Source organism: Chelmon rostratus, chromosome 8, assembly GCF_017976325.1.
Source record: "Chelmon rostratus isolate fCheRos1 chromosome 8, fCheRos1.pri, whole genome shotgun sequence".
NCBI lineage: Eukaryota > Metazoa > Chordata > Actinopteri > Chaetodontiformes > Chaetodontidae > Chelmon > Chelmon rostratus.
The window spans coordinates 3,379,501-3,398,440 of NC_055665.1; the positions used below are offsets into that span (position 1 = coordinate 3,379,501).

General features: G+C 43.3%; 1 protein-coding gene across 2 annotated transcripts in view; it reads left to right on the forward strand.

Moving 5' to 3' along the window:
* Positions 1-18,940, forward strand: part of sema6e (sema domain, transmembrane domain (TM), and cytoplasmic domain, (semaphorin) 6E) — a 149,776-nt gene that overhangs the window by 7,271 nt on the left and 123,565 nt on the right. For both annotated transcript variants that reach the window (XM_041941749.1, XM_041941751.1), the window contains exon 2: positions 9,868-9,951. The gene's annotated coding sequence lies outside the window, so the exon portion shown is untranslated. The remainder of the gene's footprint in view (positions 1-9,867; positions 9,952-18,940) is intronic.

Here is an 18,940-nt window from a genome sequence, read left to right on the forward strand (position 1 = left end):
TTGATTCTGATTATATTATAATTTGATTTCTGTGTGCTCGTAGGGTGAAATCCTGCAGAAACACACTGAACTGCACTGAACACATTGTGCATAAGTTTTGTGAAGAAGTGCTGTTGTTGGTAAACTAGTCCTCCTTCCTGAGGCCACAGAGCAGATCTGCACAACAGGTGATGCAAAGCACTGCGGGTGAAGAGTTTTTGGCAGAGTGCGACCGACGGACTGAATATCTGATCATACTTTTCTGGGTTTCTTTTTTGATAATCCCTTGCACAGCAATTGTCTGGCTTGTCACATCTTGGCTAAAGCAATTAGGCTGACTGCGGGAGGGAGGGGGTCTGCTGCTTGGATACTATAGAAGTAATTCTGAGTTATGATCATGTCTCATTGTTGCTTATTGCAGTTTTTCGAAATGAGAATTTTTATGGTCCTGAAACGTGAAATGAAGCAGGAAATTAAAAACCTAAGATAAGCCCTTTTTTTTCCTGTCCTCTTCATCCAAAGTTGCTGCCTTCACACAGTAATGCCCCATCAGAGCCCATTCCAGCTCTGCACACACTCCGAAGGTGACAGGTATTCACATATTTAATTTATTTAAGCGTTCAGAGGAAGTAAGCTACTTTTTCCCAGAGTTATCGCACGTCTTTTAAAAACCAAATGGGCTCTCCTCTCTTTCGTGTAATGTGACATGCGTGCCTTCAGTGGGGGACCGAACTGCATCTAATTCACAAACTTTCTAAAAATAGCAGCGCTGTTTGACCTTGTTCCTTGAAACGCCGGCCAGGTCTCCTGCACGGCACCGCTTTGAATGGACAGCATGAAGTTAAACTTTACAAGCACTGATTTCAAGTGAAAGGTTCATTGATGGTTCATGAAACTCAGATTGGATTCCCAACTCTTCTTCCTCAGGCTCTCTATCTGATTTCCTATGCTTGCACCCTGCGCTCTGCAGATAGGAACTGTCGTTGATTTTCCGCAAACCACAATCTGCATACCTCTGTGCTTAAATCTGAAAGGTGTTAAATTTAGAACATGCTGTGCTTCTTTTAAGCTTTAACCTGAATCCCTGCCTCGATGTGTATAAAGTGGTTAAGTGGGGGTTGGATGCAGGCTGTTTATAATCTATACTTTAGGTCTCACGCTATTATTTGTATATATTTTAGTGGTCACCATATGTGCAGTGAATGTTTGGCTTGGACACGGTGTAAGACAAGTCTGCTCGCCTACACTTAGCTTGGTCATTTTCCACAGTTTCTCAGAACTCCGGGCTTGTTTCCATCGAATCGAGGCTATTTTTAAACCGGTCTTTGGGGGGAGAGTGCGGGGGTTTATCGGGGGGTTTCAGTTAGTGTCATATGAATCCAAACCGGGCAGCGGTCCAGGGTGAGTAAAACACACCTCCTCCTCCCCAACAGTGCCCTGAACTCTTCTCATTGACAGACAGACACACACACAGAGAGAGAGAGATTATTAACCATGTGTTGACTCACTCCTGTGTGTGTGTGTGCGTGAGAGTGTGCGTGCGTGCGTGCGTGTGTGTGTGTGTGAGAGATTCCTCATAGATGCATCATGAGTGTGTCTTGAACGACTCAGCACCTTAATCAGATATTTTAAATGTATTGATTGTTAACTGAAATCTGAAACTGAATCTTTTAACTCTATTTATGGATAAATTTACAGATTATTTTTAGATTAATCTGTGTAAAAAAAAAAAAAAAAAGTGAAAAGTATTGACCATAATGTTTGACAAGCTGCTTCTTCAGAATGTTTGCTTTGGTCAACCAATACACACAAAAAAAATCAAAGATATTTAATTTGCTTATCTTCACAGAACTGGAATAATAAATGACTTATTTTATGTCTGTGGACTAATCTATTAATAGATTATTGTTTCAGTACTGAAGCTAACATATGTAAAAAAAAAAACTTTGAGGGCAATGATGCATGTTGTAAACAAACTGCTACCTGAGCCTGCCAGTTGTCGCACATCTGTCGTCTTTAGAAATGAATAAATATGTCCTTCCTCGTGGTGGATATGGACGATTATGTTCTGAGTGTGGTCAGTAAGGAAGCAGATGGAAATGATGATGCATGCTTGAGTGTATAATCCTGTCTTTATGTTGTCACAATAGAGATTTCCATATGTGATTGTCAGTATTGGCAGATCTGAAGCATGTTATTGCAGCGTGTTGAATATCTTCTGCAGATGAAAAGGGTCAAGTTGTTTGTCAGAAAATTGGATTCGAGTCAAACTGTGATCCTCCGAACGCGAGCACAATCCCAGAGTAATCGCTGATGATGAGTGTAGCCATAATTGTGCAGCACTGTCTGTGTATGTCTGTGTGTGTGTGTGCGTGCGCGCCCACAGTGATGTGGATGACTGCTTCAGGCTGGAAAAACATTTTCATTAATTTACTCGGAGCCTGTTAACTTATTTCCGCCAAAAGAGAGACACAAACACAACAAAACACCTCCCACTCAGTCACACGAGCCACTTCCCTGGTCCAGCGAATGAATCCTCATCTGCTGTTTGATCTCTCTTCATCACGTCCCTGCGTCTCCTCCCTGCCTCCGCCGTCTCTCCCCCCCGAGGGACGGCTCCCGGTGACTGACGGCATGAAAACCAACTCGGGGTAAACAAAGCACCCACCACCCAACCACGCTATTGCTTTAATGTCACAACTCCATGACAGGCGGCCGGGTGAAAGGAATGAGAGCACAGCACACACACACACTTTCACTCTCAGGACATGTGTGAGGCTGACAGTCGCCCCCCAGCAAAACACAGGCAGTCTGCGCTGGTGTGGCCTGTTGCTACAGGCACCACGAGGATGAAATGTCAGGAAGTCCAGTTTGAAGGTTATTGGACACGAAGACACTGCACAGCTGTTTATACTCCTTTAAGGCACGATTTTACAACTTTGCAAAGCAACAATTTTCTTGTGCATCTTGATGCTTGCAAGGTAAAAATAAACTAAACGTCACAGAGCTCACCTTGTATAGACCCGTGCTTGTGTTTGCTTTACCAGTGTAAATATGCCGATTACCTCTTTTGATCCGTCCGCTGCACGTACAGTCTATCCTCCTTCCTGCAATATTTCGGCCTGGTTCAGGAAGGCAGCAGCAGCCTGCGTCTAGCTGGTCCGTGGTGCATGTAAATATTAAGTAGCGAGTTATACATGGCCTTCACAGCGCGTCGGCACATGATGCTGCTCTCAAAACTTTTGCAAGGGCCAACTTTTTTTGCTGGGTGACCCATCGAGTTGCAAAAAGGTTCAAAAACTTGTTCAAGTGCAGCTCAGGCTGTTCTAAAAATAGGCTTTAAGAGTCCAGCACCAAGTCAGACTTTCACCTTCTTAAACACGTCACTCATTTGAAATCAGATATCTGCTTTACCGGCATGACAGAAAGTGTAACGAACAAACTTCAAAGTCACTCATTGTTTTTGTCAACCATTAAAACAAAGTCTGTGTAGATCTAAGCCGCTATATCAAATATAGATATATACACCTAATTATGACTCACCTGTAAATTAACATTATCAGATGATGAAATCCTGACCGACCTTGATTTTCCAATTTCCAAAACTGTGCTTACAGAATAATTGGTCGCAAAAACATGTGTGAGGGGAAAAAAGTTTTGTGCAAAGAGATGTGGAATTACATGTAATCAAATCTCTTGTGCAAGATTAATTGACAGTCTAATGGAAATCATGAGTCATTTAACAAGCACCAGCACCCCCACCATGATCAGGCGCACTTCCTGCAGCGTATGTTTGCTGCTCGTCAGTCAAAGCCCCTCTGATGTGCAAATTCAACGCGTAAGAAAGCGAGAGACGGACGGCTCTGTGTCCAACATGTGCAGGAGACGCAGGTCAGCTACTGCGTCAAGGCGGTCCATTCACCGGGAAGATCTTTCTAATTAGGCTATGTTCTTTTAATTAACCAGCCAGCATAATGTCTGTGTCCATTCGTCACCCCTGCTTTGCTCGGGCGGAGCCGGGTGAATATACCCTCTTTTGTCTCCTCGCAGTTCCAGAGGTCCCTGCTTCCTATTATACTTCCTCATTGACTGAAATGTATTTTTTCATCTTCTCTGTTAGATTAGCATGATAATACCCCATGGAGGGGAGGGAAAGTGGTGAAGAGCTATTGCGGGACTGCTCATCAGATTCACTGTGTGCAGGACCGTGGTTATTATCATACTGAATGCACCATCAGTTAAACTAACAGCCTGAATTCCGACATTTATCTCCAATATCATAGACCGACTGTCAATTGCATGGGGAGCACAATGGCAAATTATGGGTTATGTCTTGCTCCTTGGAGTCTGGATCTTTCCCCAGTGTAATTATGCTATGCTAATTCTGCCCCCCCATGCACCTCCCATGACAGAAACAAGGCTTCCCAACTGTTCGGATGTCACAGACCTGGGTGACGTGAAATATGAGTGAATAAATGTGTTGGTTTGCGTGCTGGCGGGTCCCACGACACTGGAGCGCTTCCGCTGTTTCTCCCCTCAGCTCTTGGGCTTTGAGCGGGGGGGCTGTGGCGGCTCAGCTGGAGCTTGTTGCTGCGTTTCCAGAGACGGGGTCGGATGCAGGTCAGGCCACCTTGAACTCCTCAGCTGGATTTATTGTGTCGGAGGTGGACAGGGTCAGGCCGCGCTCCCCCCCTCCCACCTCCTCAGCACGAGGAGTTTGTTAGCGTCGGACACGGAGCAGACGCCGGCAGCACAGACAAATCCCTGTCACGCTCTCTGAGGAGAACCTCGCCGGGGTCAGAGGTCATGTGTTAAGGGGGGCGTCCCTGTGGCATGACCTGAATACTGATTGATTTTCTTGAGTGGGTGTCAAGGGAGAGGGCCCCGCCCGGTGATAGCAGGGAGGGGGTCAAGCCACTTACCCCTACCCCATGTGGCGATGTGTAGGGAGGGAATGTGGCACAAAGGAAGGGGAAAGACACTCAGAGTCACAACATGCCCGACTCTTCTGCTTGACTGTTCACCTCAGATGTGGGGGTGTTTTCACTTTCCCTGAAACAAGACACGAGACCACATGTTTCCCCTTTAATAGACAGCTGAGTGGAGGGAGGGCAGCAGCGTGGCGTGTTTGCCAGATGATCGCTGGGCTGCTGGCACAGAAGAGGCCACACTCCCCCACTTTCTCTGCTAGATTTATTAGTTGTTGTTCAAAAATGCACAACCGTGGTGGCCACTGACTATTGACCAATCAGCCAGTTAGAGCGTTTCGCAGTACGTTTCTGTTGACTTAGGGCAGGCATCTCAAACCGGTTCCATAAAGGGCCGCGTGGCTGCAAGTTTTCATTCCAACCGAGGAGGAACACACCAGGCTGGAATCAATTAATCAGCTGAGTCTTCAGCTGATAACTAGGTGATCCCTTGATGTTGATTGGTTGGCCTGATGTGCTCCTCCTGGGTTGGAATGAAAACCTGCAGCGACGCGGCCCTTTATGGAACCGGTTTGAGATGCCTGACTTAGGGGCTAAAGGGAAATTCAATTTTCATACAAGCTGAGTCTTTTTTTTTCTAGTTTTGGCCACGTAATAACGATGTTTCAGGAAGATAATTGCTGGAACGCAGTGACAATGCTGAAAATAAGTTAGACAGGGTAAAAATTATTACCCAAACTTGACGGGTATGCCGGGATTGTGAGCAGTCTCAGTGTCTCGGTTACCTCCAGATTAAGTGCTTCAGATAATTTGGCTGAACTGTTTGCTTACAGCGTTGTTTTCTGTTTGTTTGTTTTTACCTTTTTTTTGATAGTGCCGCTGAAGAAAGACAGGAAACCTTTTTGTGGCTTTATTGTAGCGATTGTTGCTGTCTTGCTAGATCTAGTCATTACTCTGGTGAACACAATAGGATCCTATCCGATAGATATGACAGTCAAGACGACGAAAAAGGCTCAGAGCGGTAATAAAACTGAATTTTCCATTACACAAAGTCCAAAAGTAAGAAACATAGACAATAAAATAATGGCAGACTGCAATACACAAAAAGCAAAACCACAAAAATCCAAGGTTAAGATGTGATGTAAAAGTCTAAAATGTCAATAAAATGTGTTAAAAAACAGATAAAAGACAACATGCAGTACGTCACTGGTTTCAACCTCGACAGTAATATTTATTGTTGTTTCCTCCTATAAAACTGCATGCAGCATTGGACTGAAACCTTATCTTCTTCTTTCTGGGTCACTGTTTTGCTCTCAGACAATAAGTCTCTACATTTTAAAAGATGTTTTTTACCCCCAAATAGTGCTGAGAGGTTTGACTTCTTTCAGAACTGCTGACACGATATTTGAGCTGCAGGCTCGGGCTTTAGTCTAATTTTGATGAATTTCCAGAGGACAGCTGTAATTATGAATAAAAAGTTCCTCCTTATCCAGTATCTGCAATGGCATGATGCCATTTAAATGTCTCCCATCTCCTCAAGTGAAATAGAAAAAGGTCACAAATAAGTCTGAAACCGAGAACTCATCATCACACTCAAACCTGCGTTTTTCCCTTTCGGGGGCGGCAGTGATATTTGAAGCCGATTTGTTTCTGCTTGAAGAAGCACCAAACTTTACAGGAACATTGTGTCCTTTCGCTAAACCCCTGAATGAAGACATTAAAAAATCTGACATTAAGTCTGATCCAGACTGACTTGCATTGAATCCATAAAATAGCCCCACTTGTGTGTGTTTGCCTGATCAAGTTGTTGATTTCAGCCTCTAACAGCTTGCTTTCCAGCACTCAGTCCATCCTGTTCTGAGCTTCTGCAGCATTGCAGCGTAGTTTGTCCTCAAGCCAAAAAAGAAGCCTGAGACTTTTTCCTCTTGGATACAGATTGTTATAAGTCATGGGTGTCTTTTAAATTGATTGAACAAAAACGAAAATTTAAGAAAAACTAATCATTTATAAACCCTGTTTTTTTTTCTTTCTCTTCCTGAGTCTTTGGCAAGCGGCAGGAAGGTAGTCTCACACAGCCAGACCTTTGCTCTAACACTGTGCCCGTGCCGGAGAACGCTCTGGCTGAATCCATTATCACGCTGGTATAAGGGGGAGAAAACCCTTTAACTTGTTTGTATTTCTTTAAACCAATCATAATCATCTTGGGGGGCGCTAGGCCCAGCATGCAGCAACGGTGCCTTTGCAAAATAGCGTCAGGGAACTTGTTTTGGTGGAACGTTTGCATGTGAGGAGGTGAGCCCTGCAATTAAAACAGCAAAATCCCTGCAGAGGAAGCAAACAGGCCTTCCTTATTGTTCCATCCAAATTTTTGTTGAAACTTGACTTTTTCACGGCGCAGGTTGCCAGCTCGGAGGTTTTATTGTTTCACACGGCGGTAAACGGTACCGCGTCACGCAGATGGTGGAAGGGAAGGACTGGAATAGTCGACCGATTGTCGGCTTATGCCAACAGCTTTACTTCATGTGAGTCAGACGAGTAGAAAACAGAGCCAGAGTCACAGGACAAATTCTTTAAATACTGCTTGCCAGGAAAGAAAAAGAAGTATTAAGAAGTTTTTGTAAAGTGGCTGACCAGTTCATTGTCATGGTCCTGAGCTTTGGATGAGCCCAAAAAGCTTCTAAAGCTGATCCTCAGACCGGATCAGGCACCCTGGAGTTTTGATCTGGGCTGATGAGCGACAAAATCTTCCCACTGTGGGCTCAGTAGATGAATCAAACTGCCGTCAGGGTAGTATTAAGAGGCTGGGGAGGTGTGTGTGAGCGCAGGGGGAGATTTGTTTTGAAGATATCTCTCCCGCTAGCCCTTTTTTCCACGTAAACTCCACCCAGCTGGTGCATTTACTACATTGAAATGAACAGTCAACAGGTGTTGCTCAACACAGGGCTCGTCATTCCTCCCCGAAAAACACATGTTATCTATTCGTGCATTGTTAATGGGGGCTGACATAACCAGAGAGGCTGTGGTATCCCTCCGCCTTGTATCCATTTACCAAATCAATAGTCATTCCACAAGTGTGAGGTTTGAGGAGTCAGTGCCTCCATAAACAATTCTGCAGGTTACGTAGACTAAGAGCTCGCTAGCCCAAGCAAGAAAACAAGCAAAACAAACATCCGGTGCAGCGGTGCAGAGGCCAGGCGCTGATTTGATTATGCCCTCAGTTGTGGTTCCAAGTTGCAGATTTGAAGTTGTTCGCGTTGTGTCGAGTCGAGTTCGAGCCCGGACTGGTCAGCGAATCATTTCTACTTTTACATTCTTCTCACAGAACAGGTTAACTTAACACTATAAAAGATCATTTCTTTGGTCAAGACTTTTTATGCATAATTCAAAATCTAACTTAAGTGTCCTCTGTTTCCTGCCCTCTACCTGCTAAACTGCGAGTGGACGATGATGATGATGATGATGATGGAAGCCACGTTGGCACGACTCTAGCAGATGGCCAGCTGATCCTTCTTGGTTCTGCAATAAAGCACAAACGCACTCTGCTAAATTAATCAAGATGCATTTAGGGGCAATTTAGTGGTCTGGGAACTTTAAGTGCCTCAGAGATAGTCTGGAACCTCTGAGCCTGCGCTGGTATTTGTTTTCCACAAGCTCTTATCTGTCTTTTTTGATGTTTGCTGTTTTTCCCAGGCAGTACTGCAAATTGTGAGCACAGACCCATGTCCATCAACATTTCACTCTATAGCTCTGAAACAAGAAAATAATGACCATATGCCCAATGGTGTCACGCTACCCAAGATCTGGCTGTTATTGATACACAACACAGCAGTCGTACTTTCCATCCTGGGCTTGTGGTCCTTTTGTCAAAACAAAGAGAACTTGAGAGCCTGGAGGAGAACGCTAAGCGGGCGAGCCGGCTTTGCCGTAACCTTAACTGAACCTTCATCAGCATGTGGCTGCCAGCTGGTGTGCTCTGTAATCCAGAGGATGCTGCCTCTGCAAGTCTTCCCGGGCTCCACTGCTTGAAATGTGCTCAGTTTGAGGTCAAAACCTCCATCATCACCATTTGTCAGAATTAGTCTTTGAGCAGGTCAAGATCCAACTAGGTCATTTCATTCCAGAGCAATAAAGCTTAATAAATCATTATGGCCAGCTGCAGTATCTTCAGGTTCAGGTATGGAGAAGCTGCACAGGAAGTTGCCATTGCAGAGATTTTCCAGAACAGTGGCCAGGTTAATGATTTTTTTTTAATTCCAAAAAATCCTAATGCTTACTGTGAGCACAGAAACCTGTCTTTGATAATGCATGAAATTGAACCCATGATTGCTTTTTATGCTCAATGTTCAATTTAAAACTTATGAGCAGGAAATTAAATACATTTACTATATGTTCAGGACTCATTCAAAACCAGAGAAAATTGCTTATCAAGCCCAATGCGGTTGTCACTTATTCAGAAATGCACTTTTTTCATATCAGTTTGCAGATAAAAATGTTTTTTGTTTTTTTTTGTAATATTGTTTGAAGCTTAGTTGACGTTTGTGCTCTGGCAAGAAGGTGAAAACATTTTCCTGGGAGCAGATTGCCGGAGCAGATTGTGAGCGGAGATGCCATCAGCAGATTTGGCTAGTTTGAGCTCTGAGATTTGTCAAAAGATTCTGTTCACTTACTGCAAAAGCAACCTGTTGTCATGCAAACATCAGCAGCCATGTCTCCCCCCCAGAGTTCAAAGCAAATTGGTTCACGTTTCGATGTCACACTTTGGTGTGATGAAAGCGTGTATCCAGTATTAAACGTGTGTCGCAGTCTGTCATTGTTATTCATAGTTTGGACTTCTGAGGGAAGACGCAACACGATTTCTCTGACTGCTCTTAGAGGCTCAGGTTGCATCGCTGTCAGCTGTCCTGCATTATGTCACAGGCAGACACAGATGTAATAGTGATCTCTTATTTTTCCTTCACAGGTACACTGACAGCTGCTGTCTTAACCCGCCTGTATCAACCTGCTTTACTCAACCTGCTTGGTGGATCACTATTTGAAAGCTAAGGTACAGTACAAAAGCTTTTTTATTTCTTAAGTGGATCCAGTGTAATTAAAAGTTGAAACAGATTTGATTTGGGCAGACCCGGAGTCTCTGTTGACCCATCCATCGAATGCAGTATTTAGACTGAACTGGATGTAATGTGACAGAGCAAGGTCTGCTTTCAGGAGGCATCCACAGAGACCACTTCATTAATGGATACTTTGAGGAAACGCTGCTGCTGGAGCAGCTTTTTAAATTAGATATCGTCTACTCAATTACTTATCTGCTCATTTTAACCAAAAGTCAGGAATTGGCTTTTTAAATATTTGGCACACTTTTTTGAAGAACTTTTCCTGAGCCAAGGACAAACTTAGAGAGTTAATGTGACAGCATTATGCTCACTGTTTATTATGCGCCGTTATATTGTTGATTACCATTTTAAAGGCCCTGAAAGCTTGATTTTTGATGAGAAAGTTGTGGTTACTGCATGTGAGAGAGCTCTATGTTTGCGTATCTGTCTGAGCTGTTTTCTGTGGTTTGAAGTTGGCGAGGCTCGATTGATGACATCTGAAGAATCTGATGACAATTTTGGGGTTGTCGCCTCATGTTGCAAGTTTACTGTCGATCAAATCTTATCAAGCTTCATTTAATTCTTAATAAATAATATCTGAGCATGTGTTTGTCTGACTAACTGTTGCTGGTGATTATTTAATGTCATACAGAACTGCTTAAAGATACGCTGTCGTTGTTACTCTTCACACTTCAAACTTGGGCCCTCCTCTCTGTTTCGACACCATCAGAGCTTCTACGTACACTGCTAGCTGCTACTGTATCAGCAGTACATTCGTTGTAGTGCAAAAGCCGATACTTAGCAAGCTAAGCTAGCCATCGGCACCTGCTTGTCCAATAGAAAACACACCGCTTCTGCATTGCTCGTCATCCCCATCCGCCCCTTCAGTGCACAGAGGGCTTTCTCTGCTTGACGTTTGGCCTTCTTATATTTTCATTTTCTTGGGTCTGTGTCCGCCATCTTTGTAGCTTCCTCTTGGATGTGTGCTGCGTACGGTTTAGCACCTGGCCACTACCTTTTTATAAAGTCCCAACCTCACCTGGAAGATGTTATTGGCGAGGGGCTGCACAGCATAAACAAAAAACATATGCTGATATAAGTTTGCAGTCTTATCCCCCACCCTGACTTGTATTTCATAGTTATGTCTGATGTCTTTCTTTTTCTTGACATCACAATTCCACTGCAACATCTGTCTATATGTTGCATGTTGCAAACCAATGGTCTGAGGATGTAGGGTGTCATGCTGCACAGATAATAAGGTTCAAGACAAACATGTGATATTAGCTGTATGAACAGCCTTGACAACCTACGATGCTGAGTGATCGGTGAGCACATGGCATGCTAATGATGTGCACACACCCGGCCTGACCTCTGTCGTGATGTTGTCAGGAAGTCAAAGCGGGAACAACTGCAGAAATACATTCAGAAACCTGTAGAATCGCTGAGAGGCTATTGTGTCTGGCCGGGCATTTCCCCGGTGAGCTTGAATGCGGACAGTAGAGGACAGGGCCAAGGAGCGCCGATGACAGGACGCCTCATGGGATGGCTGCAAACAGATGGCTGGCCAGATGCAGGCCTGCTGTGACCTTGAAAGCATCTGAAGGTAACACCAGCAAAAATGTCTCAAAAACTAGCGACAGTAGACAACGCAGCGGACTGACGGTGCTCATGTTTGGTAATTTGCTTCTGTTGAGCTCTTCTGCTGTTAGACTTGTTAGAGTGCCAGTGGATGTTACTGTATTGCATCAGTGTGACCACGCATGCAGTTGATTCTCTTTGGTTTGCAGCTCATCAGAGAAGCCATTGTAGGCATGCTCTTATTCCATTTGTTTTGCCTCACACTGTTCAATCGCAAGTGAACCATGACTGTAAACATACAAAACAAACAAAAGTTCTGGCAACCTGTCGCGCCGCAAAGTTTGAGAGTTTGTTGTTGCAGGAATGTCGAGTTATTCAGGTTAATTGATAGAATTGTGGCGTATTATTTTTTTTTAATGATTAATCCACTGATTTGAATTTGAATGGCCTGAACATGTGTTCGGTCTCAGGTGTTGAGTTGATGGTCGTGGGAGAGTTTTCATGGCTGATCCTCTGATCTCCTCAGAATGTTTTGGGCCAGCCCCCGCTGGTTTGCACCTCACTCTCTTTATTTATTGGCTAATGTGACATTGACAGGTCACAGATTTGTTGAAGATGTAAATTCCTACAGGTAATTTCCTGAGTAAATATCACAAAATGAAGTGCTAATGGAAGCACTTGACCAGACGGGGTTCTTGGGTGGGTTGTTGGAAGAAGTGGGACTGTTTTGTTTTTTTTTTTTAAGTCGGTGAAGTTTACACAGTCACCGGCTGAACAGTAGTGATCTTTTGTCAATACTGGGAGAGATACATTCTTAATGCAATTTAGGCAGCAGACTGAAGCAAACGCCACCGGCAGCCTGATATTGTGCAGACCTCTGGGGCTTTGAGCCCAGCAAAGGGAGAGGCATGATCAGAGCTGGGAGCTGGATGGTGCAAGCGGGGGTGGGGGGGGGGGGGTTGCGGCTGTGAGAAATAAGAGGAGATGGAGGAGGGTAGAGGTGTCAGGCGTATAATTGGGGTGAGGAGATCTCTGGGGTGGATAGAGGGAAGCTTTATTAAGACCGCTCAAGTCTGATGTGCTTGCATGGCCGCCGAGCTCTTCCTCGCACACCCACGCCTATGGGCCAATCTTCCATTTCCACAAGAGACTCTGGAACAACAAAGGGATGAAGGGCAAAGTCCTCAAGCTCCTTTCAGTCACAGATAAGACAAAAGACCCCATTACTTGAAAAGCACTGATGGGGAGGCAGCAGTGTAGCACTGTTTTTCAAAATCAAGGCCTATTGTTCCTGTTCCTCGCTGGTGAGCTAAGTTGCTATTACTTATTGATCGTGCTGTCGTATTGCATCCTGAGATTCTGTAGATTTTGTGACTCGGTTGCACTTCAGTGAGACGCCTGCAGTTCGTTCAATAGTCTGCCCTAACTGGTGACTGCTTGATAACCTCCCTGAATTCACTGACTCTTTGTAAAAGAAGATGCTAAGAAAGGCCTTTTCTCTGTGCCTGTTTGCTTGAAATGAGACTTTCTTGCGTTCGCCGTTCCACTGGCACATTTAGACACTTGACAATCACACTGTAGCTTGCTTATATGATGTTTTAAATGAGGGCCAGCCAACGCATGGCTTGAATACGTATTGAGAGCAGTACATTTATTAAATATTTACAGCCTAAAGTGTCAGCAAATATTGGAGCTCGGGATGGATAAGAGAGGAGTAATCGCTCTTGTTTTGGCTCACAAGGGAAAACAAACTTTCCCGGGTGACTTCCCCCGTGACTGATCGTATCAAGCGTGATGCTGAGATTAGGAGCTTAACCGCTTTCTTTCCCGACTGAAATGCTACTTTGGAGTCAACGAAGTTCCCGAATCAATAATTGAGACCTTTGTCGATGCCTGCTTCCTTGACTTGGGAATCCTGAAAGCGTCTCACAAAAGCAGATTTTTTTGAGTGACACAACAAAGATTGTGAGTTGAAACAGGAGGCGGTTATGTGGAGAATTAGCGGCCCCCCTCAGTTCTCGGCCGTAAATTGGTTTCCTCGGAACTCATGAAAAAGGGGGCTGGAGGTCTGTTCTCTGCTTCCTTAGTAGCTTGTTAATCCCCCCCAGCTCTGGCCAGAGGGAGAGCTGCTTGCACATACACGGCCCCTGTGGAAATGGCGCTACTCCTCCTCCAGCCCTCTTCCGTCCTCTTTCCACTCGGTCCTGCAGGGCTTGGCTAATCCTCTGCCTGGTCATGGTGGAGAGATTGCAGGCTTTTTCAAAGCCCTTTGCTGGCCGGACTTCAAAGTTACAGGGATACGGGGACTAGGGGAGGTGGGAGAAAATGAGGTCCACCGCAAGCAAAGACTGCGAGGGGTTCACCTCAGCTTTTTCCAGTGCCATTCCTGAGGTCATCTTCGTGGTCTCGAGAGAAAGGCTTTGTTGATTAGAAAGACAGGTCTCTGAGGATCAACTGGTGGCGATGCATGCAAAGCTTTTGGGTCTTGCTGAGAATGTGCTTTGTTCTGTCAAAAACTACACTGCATGCACACATATTACACAATATGCTTGTGCAAAGACAAAAAAAACATATAAATAGCATGAAACACAAACAGGATGCAACACATAAAACTGAAGCATGGCTCAGGGTTAAACTCTGAAAACTTGCACATCTCTATAGTTTTTCCTTCCTGTTTGCAATGTTTGAACAGTAACAGGTCTGCAGCCATGTTTTTTTTTCACAAACTGCTGCCAAAATTCACAAGGCAAGGAGAGGTCGTTACCACTGTCAGAAAAGTTCATTCACTTCAAACATTATTCAGCCGAATGGCCGAGAGTCGACTTGTCCTCAGCGCTGATTTATCAATCCAGAATTTTTCTCTAATTTGATGGAAGTTTCTTTGGCTGCTGATATATTTCCAGATAAGACTGAGTAAGATTGCGAGTTCATGCCAGATGAAGAAAATTCTCTGGTATTACACTGACTGTTTGCTTGGTGCCACATTTACAAACACTAAGTGAGATCTGACTCTGGGAAGTGAGATAGGAACTGAATTTGGAGGCTTTGAGGCTTCAGTTATTAACGCAGACCTTGCGTTGTGAATTTCATCCGATGCTCGTCTTAATTTCACGTGCTGAAATGGTGCAGCATCGGCTGTGAGATGCGGCTCTTGCAGGTAATTAAAGTTCTTTAAAATCCTCAGCGCACGATTGCTGCAATTTGCATCAAAAGTCTTACTCCTTCTCCAAAGTTATCACATTATACACACCATTTCAGTTCCAGTTTGACTTAGACTTTCTGAGGATATCATTGCATATTGTGAATATTCTTCCATAAATAAGTCCTCCTCCTGAAGTGCTCTTTATAACTATCTTTTTCTTTCTCGCCATTTCTGCTCTTTGATGGTGCCAATTTACAATAGCAACAAAAAAGGAGCTGCAGCCTGAAGTCGGCTGTGATGGTGCCCCAGATAGAAGTGAGACAAAGAGTCGTAATGATAGAGGAGACAAAATCCATTAATATTAACTTTATATGAAGGTACATATATTCACCATTAACTAGCTGCTTATTAGTATCAAAATCATTCTTGATACTCACATTGATTGTTCAAACATAAGAATACAAAGTTACCTTTATAATTTTAGATGTTTTGTTAATAATTCACATTTCCATTATTGGACGGGCCAAGAATCTTCATCTCTCCTGTGGTCAGCTTTCTATCAGATATTGTGGAATGAAAATGTACATTTAATGGATTCCTCTGTTTCATTGTGTGCGTGCAAAGAGAGACTCAGAAATGACCTCCTGTCAAACATTTGATTTAGAACGAATAATGATTAGAAAGATTAGAAACTGTTCATAATGTAAATACGACCATTACTCCTGCTCTGTGTTTTTATATGTGCGAGTCTTGAACGCTATTATTCAACATGTAAGTGCAGTGTAATAAGTTCTTTGTAATGACTGATATTCTGCTGCTAATAAGCAGTTAGTTAATGGTGAATATGTGCGCCGTAATGTAACGTGTTACTCTTTTGAGTAACTGCTGCAGCGTGCTTCTCTTTTTACACTTTCTCTCACCATCTCAGCACAACTAATCAAGTGCGTTGATCAGTTTGACAATCCAAGAAGTTCGCTCATTTAAGTCTTGATTAGAGTGAGGCGGGATCGCACATTTCTGGGAGCTTTCGAACTTCCCATCTCACTAGTTCAACAGACTCATCTGCATATGCAAGGCGGTGATTGCTGTAAGTGGACTCCTGGGCTCTGGGATTATACATTATTCCCCCTCTTGATGTTCAGAGTGTGCCGTCGATAAAGGTGACTCAGACAGACAGTTGTGCACACACACACACACACACACATTGTAGCGTTTGAGCGTGAGTCAATAAGCTGTTTAAAGCTTCACCCTGGGGTAACCCTTCGTAAAGGTTAGTTAGCTGTAGCTCAAAAAAGGAGGATTATGACATTAACTATGGCTTCCTCAGCAGCAGCTGTTATTGACTTTTATCTTATTTCACTCAACTTAAGTTATTAGTGCCGCTTCCTTAAAATGGATTGCAGATGATATCGGTGCGCTCAGGGTGCAATCACACCTGCAGTTTGTTTGCCTCCGCCTGAACCGTAGCAGAAAAGTTTGCTTTGTTGTGAACGCTGACCAGCGGCTGGTAAACAAAAGTTGTGAACCTGCCTTTAAGCGCCGTCTCAAAAACGGGCTTTGAAGTGCTTTCTCCTTTTAAAAAAATAAAAAAGGAATTAGGGCTTTAGCTACTGATGATTTTCATAAATCTCTGGTTTAGTTTCTCCATTTATTGACTAATCATTTGGTCTAAGAAATAAAATAATAAAGCATGCATTACAGGTTCCCAGTGCTCCAGCTGAAGTCTTTTAGTCGCTTGTTTTGTCTGATGAACAGAATCCAAAGGTGATAGGAAATGAAGAAGAGCTGCAAACCTTCACTCTCATGTCTGCTCATTGATTAATTATCAACATCTGTCAGCTGATTAATGATCTTCTATCGCTGTCAGTCCATGTTGCAGTAGACTAGACTCAATCAAAAAGTTTTTCTGATCAACAATTACTTGTGTAAATCACTTTTTCAGCAAAAATGCCAAATATTTGGTGATTCCAGCTTCTCAAACGTGAGGATTTGCTGCTTTTCTTCATCATATATGATGATAAACTGAACGTATTTGCTTTTTCGATCTTTGATTAAACAAATTAAATACATGATCTTGGCCTTTTGGACATCATAGTGCACATTTTCCCCTAATTTCTGACCTTTTATAGACAAAACCGTTAATGGAGAAAATAATGGACAGATTAATCAATTGTTGTTAGTTGCAGCCCTGCAGCAGACTATTGAGTATTTCCTGTCCAGGCTGTCAGGCCACTTGTCTCATCCCCCACAGGGCAGTGAAGACGATGTTGAAGACTGACTCTATTGACCATAAAGCTGGTGGTTTACGGGTGCAGTTGATGCAGTATGTGGTTATTGACCACAAGCTGTTGCCATAATATAGATGGACCAGTCTGATTAGTCGCACTGACAGCAGAGCAGCGGAGCAGGGTGATCTCCTCATACCTTTTTTTTTTTTTTTTTTTTTATTAAACCAGTCAGGAAGAGCCAGGCGGATTTTTGCTGCATCCATTCAGGTAGTTTTCACACCCACCACCGCGATTTCTTTCACTCTGAAAACGATTTGATGGAGGTGGTTGTTGATTTGGAGATGTCACATTAGCTTCCAGTGAGATTTATCATTTCTTTTATTGCTAATAACATGCTGTGCCTGCTGCAGAGCACGAGGCTGTTTATCTGAGAGCTCCTCTTATTTCTTATAATTGATGTTTACAAATTCCCTAGGTGGGGCATTAAGGAAGATTGCTGTATTAATTGCCATCGAATGCCATCTTTAAACGGGTAATTGCAAGCTGTTTGCTGGAATGTAGATGTGCTCAATTTAGGTTTAATGGAGTTTGTTTATTGAGGTGCTGGCCGCTGACAAGTCAAGATGCTTAAATTGATGCCCTCTGCTTTTAAGGAATCAATGTGGCTTTTTCTGATTGTTGCAGGTATAACAGCCGCAGATTTATCTGCCCATTATTTTTTCAAACATAACACATCAGCCGGCGCTAAAATGACAAACAGCACCTGGATCAGATCTGACGTTCTGTGCACTACACTAAAGATGAGTTTAATTATTGATTATTCTGTGCATTATTTTTGGATTAATTATGCAGAATGCAGAAAAAGGCCCATCAGAAGTACAAAGACGCTAATGTGACATGTTCTACTCTTTTCTGCTCTATCAAACAGAGAAAATTTGAGAAGCTACAACCAATTTCTTGAAAAGTATTGATTTTCAATACCATCTCGATACCACAGGGAAACATTTACGTGACACTGAGGCTGTAGAATTTTAGATTTTTCATTAAAAGCTTCAACATGACACACGAGGTTTGACTTTTCCTGGTTAAGGAAACATTAGCAGCACTAAAACCTTTTTTAGATCAATGAAAACAATTTTCTGTGCACAAGTTCAGAAGGCATTTTTGAGTGCAAGTAAAAAACAAAACAGTGAAATCTAATGCAAGTAACAAATGTGAAAATTAACAGGCCATATGCAGACTTGCTCTACAGAAATGTGCAGCTGTAACCTAAACAACAGCAACACAAATTCAGGGAAAAGACAGTGTAATTAAGCAGAGTGAAAATCAAAGGAACAAAAGGTGGGTCACAGAGTCGGCACAACTTTTCTTTTCTTGGCTGTTAGCAGAGAGCAGCAACATTACTGCTGCAACCAACACTCAAGTGTTCTTACATTAATTTACATTATGGACAACTATATTCTTTTTGAGGTGCAATTACTCAAATTCAAAAGGCTCTTAAGTGAAAAGAAAAACAGTGCAAAGTAACAAATGACACTTGAATTAAGTCCACTTGAATTAATTGCTGTTCTTATATATGCAGACATGATGTACAGAGGTGAGTGAGAGCGACACCATTACTGCAGCCTGAACTTTCTTTGCAGCTTTCAGATTTTTTGCCGGGAACACCAGCATGTCAATGAGCTCCTCTGTAAGTCTGACTGCGAATGAGCGCCGACGTGCCGAAGACACGTTCTTAAAGCTGAGCCTGAAGTCGCAATGCACAAATACTTCTTAGCAACCTGTGCGAGGTGAGGTGAAGTTTCCTCTTTTGTCCTCCACCCTGTGAGTGGGTCCTCTTCTGCACTGAGTTCAGGCATCTTTTCATGTGCTGTGAACTCATTTTTGAGTTCTGCGTCTGCATCCTCTCCTCCGGATGACGCTTCCTCCCCATGTTCGCTCTGTTTTTTCTCCTTCAGATCTGTTTTAGTCCTCTCTGCTGGTTGTTTGGCACCT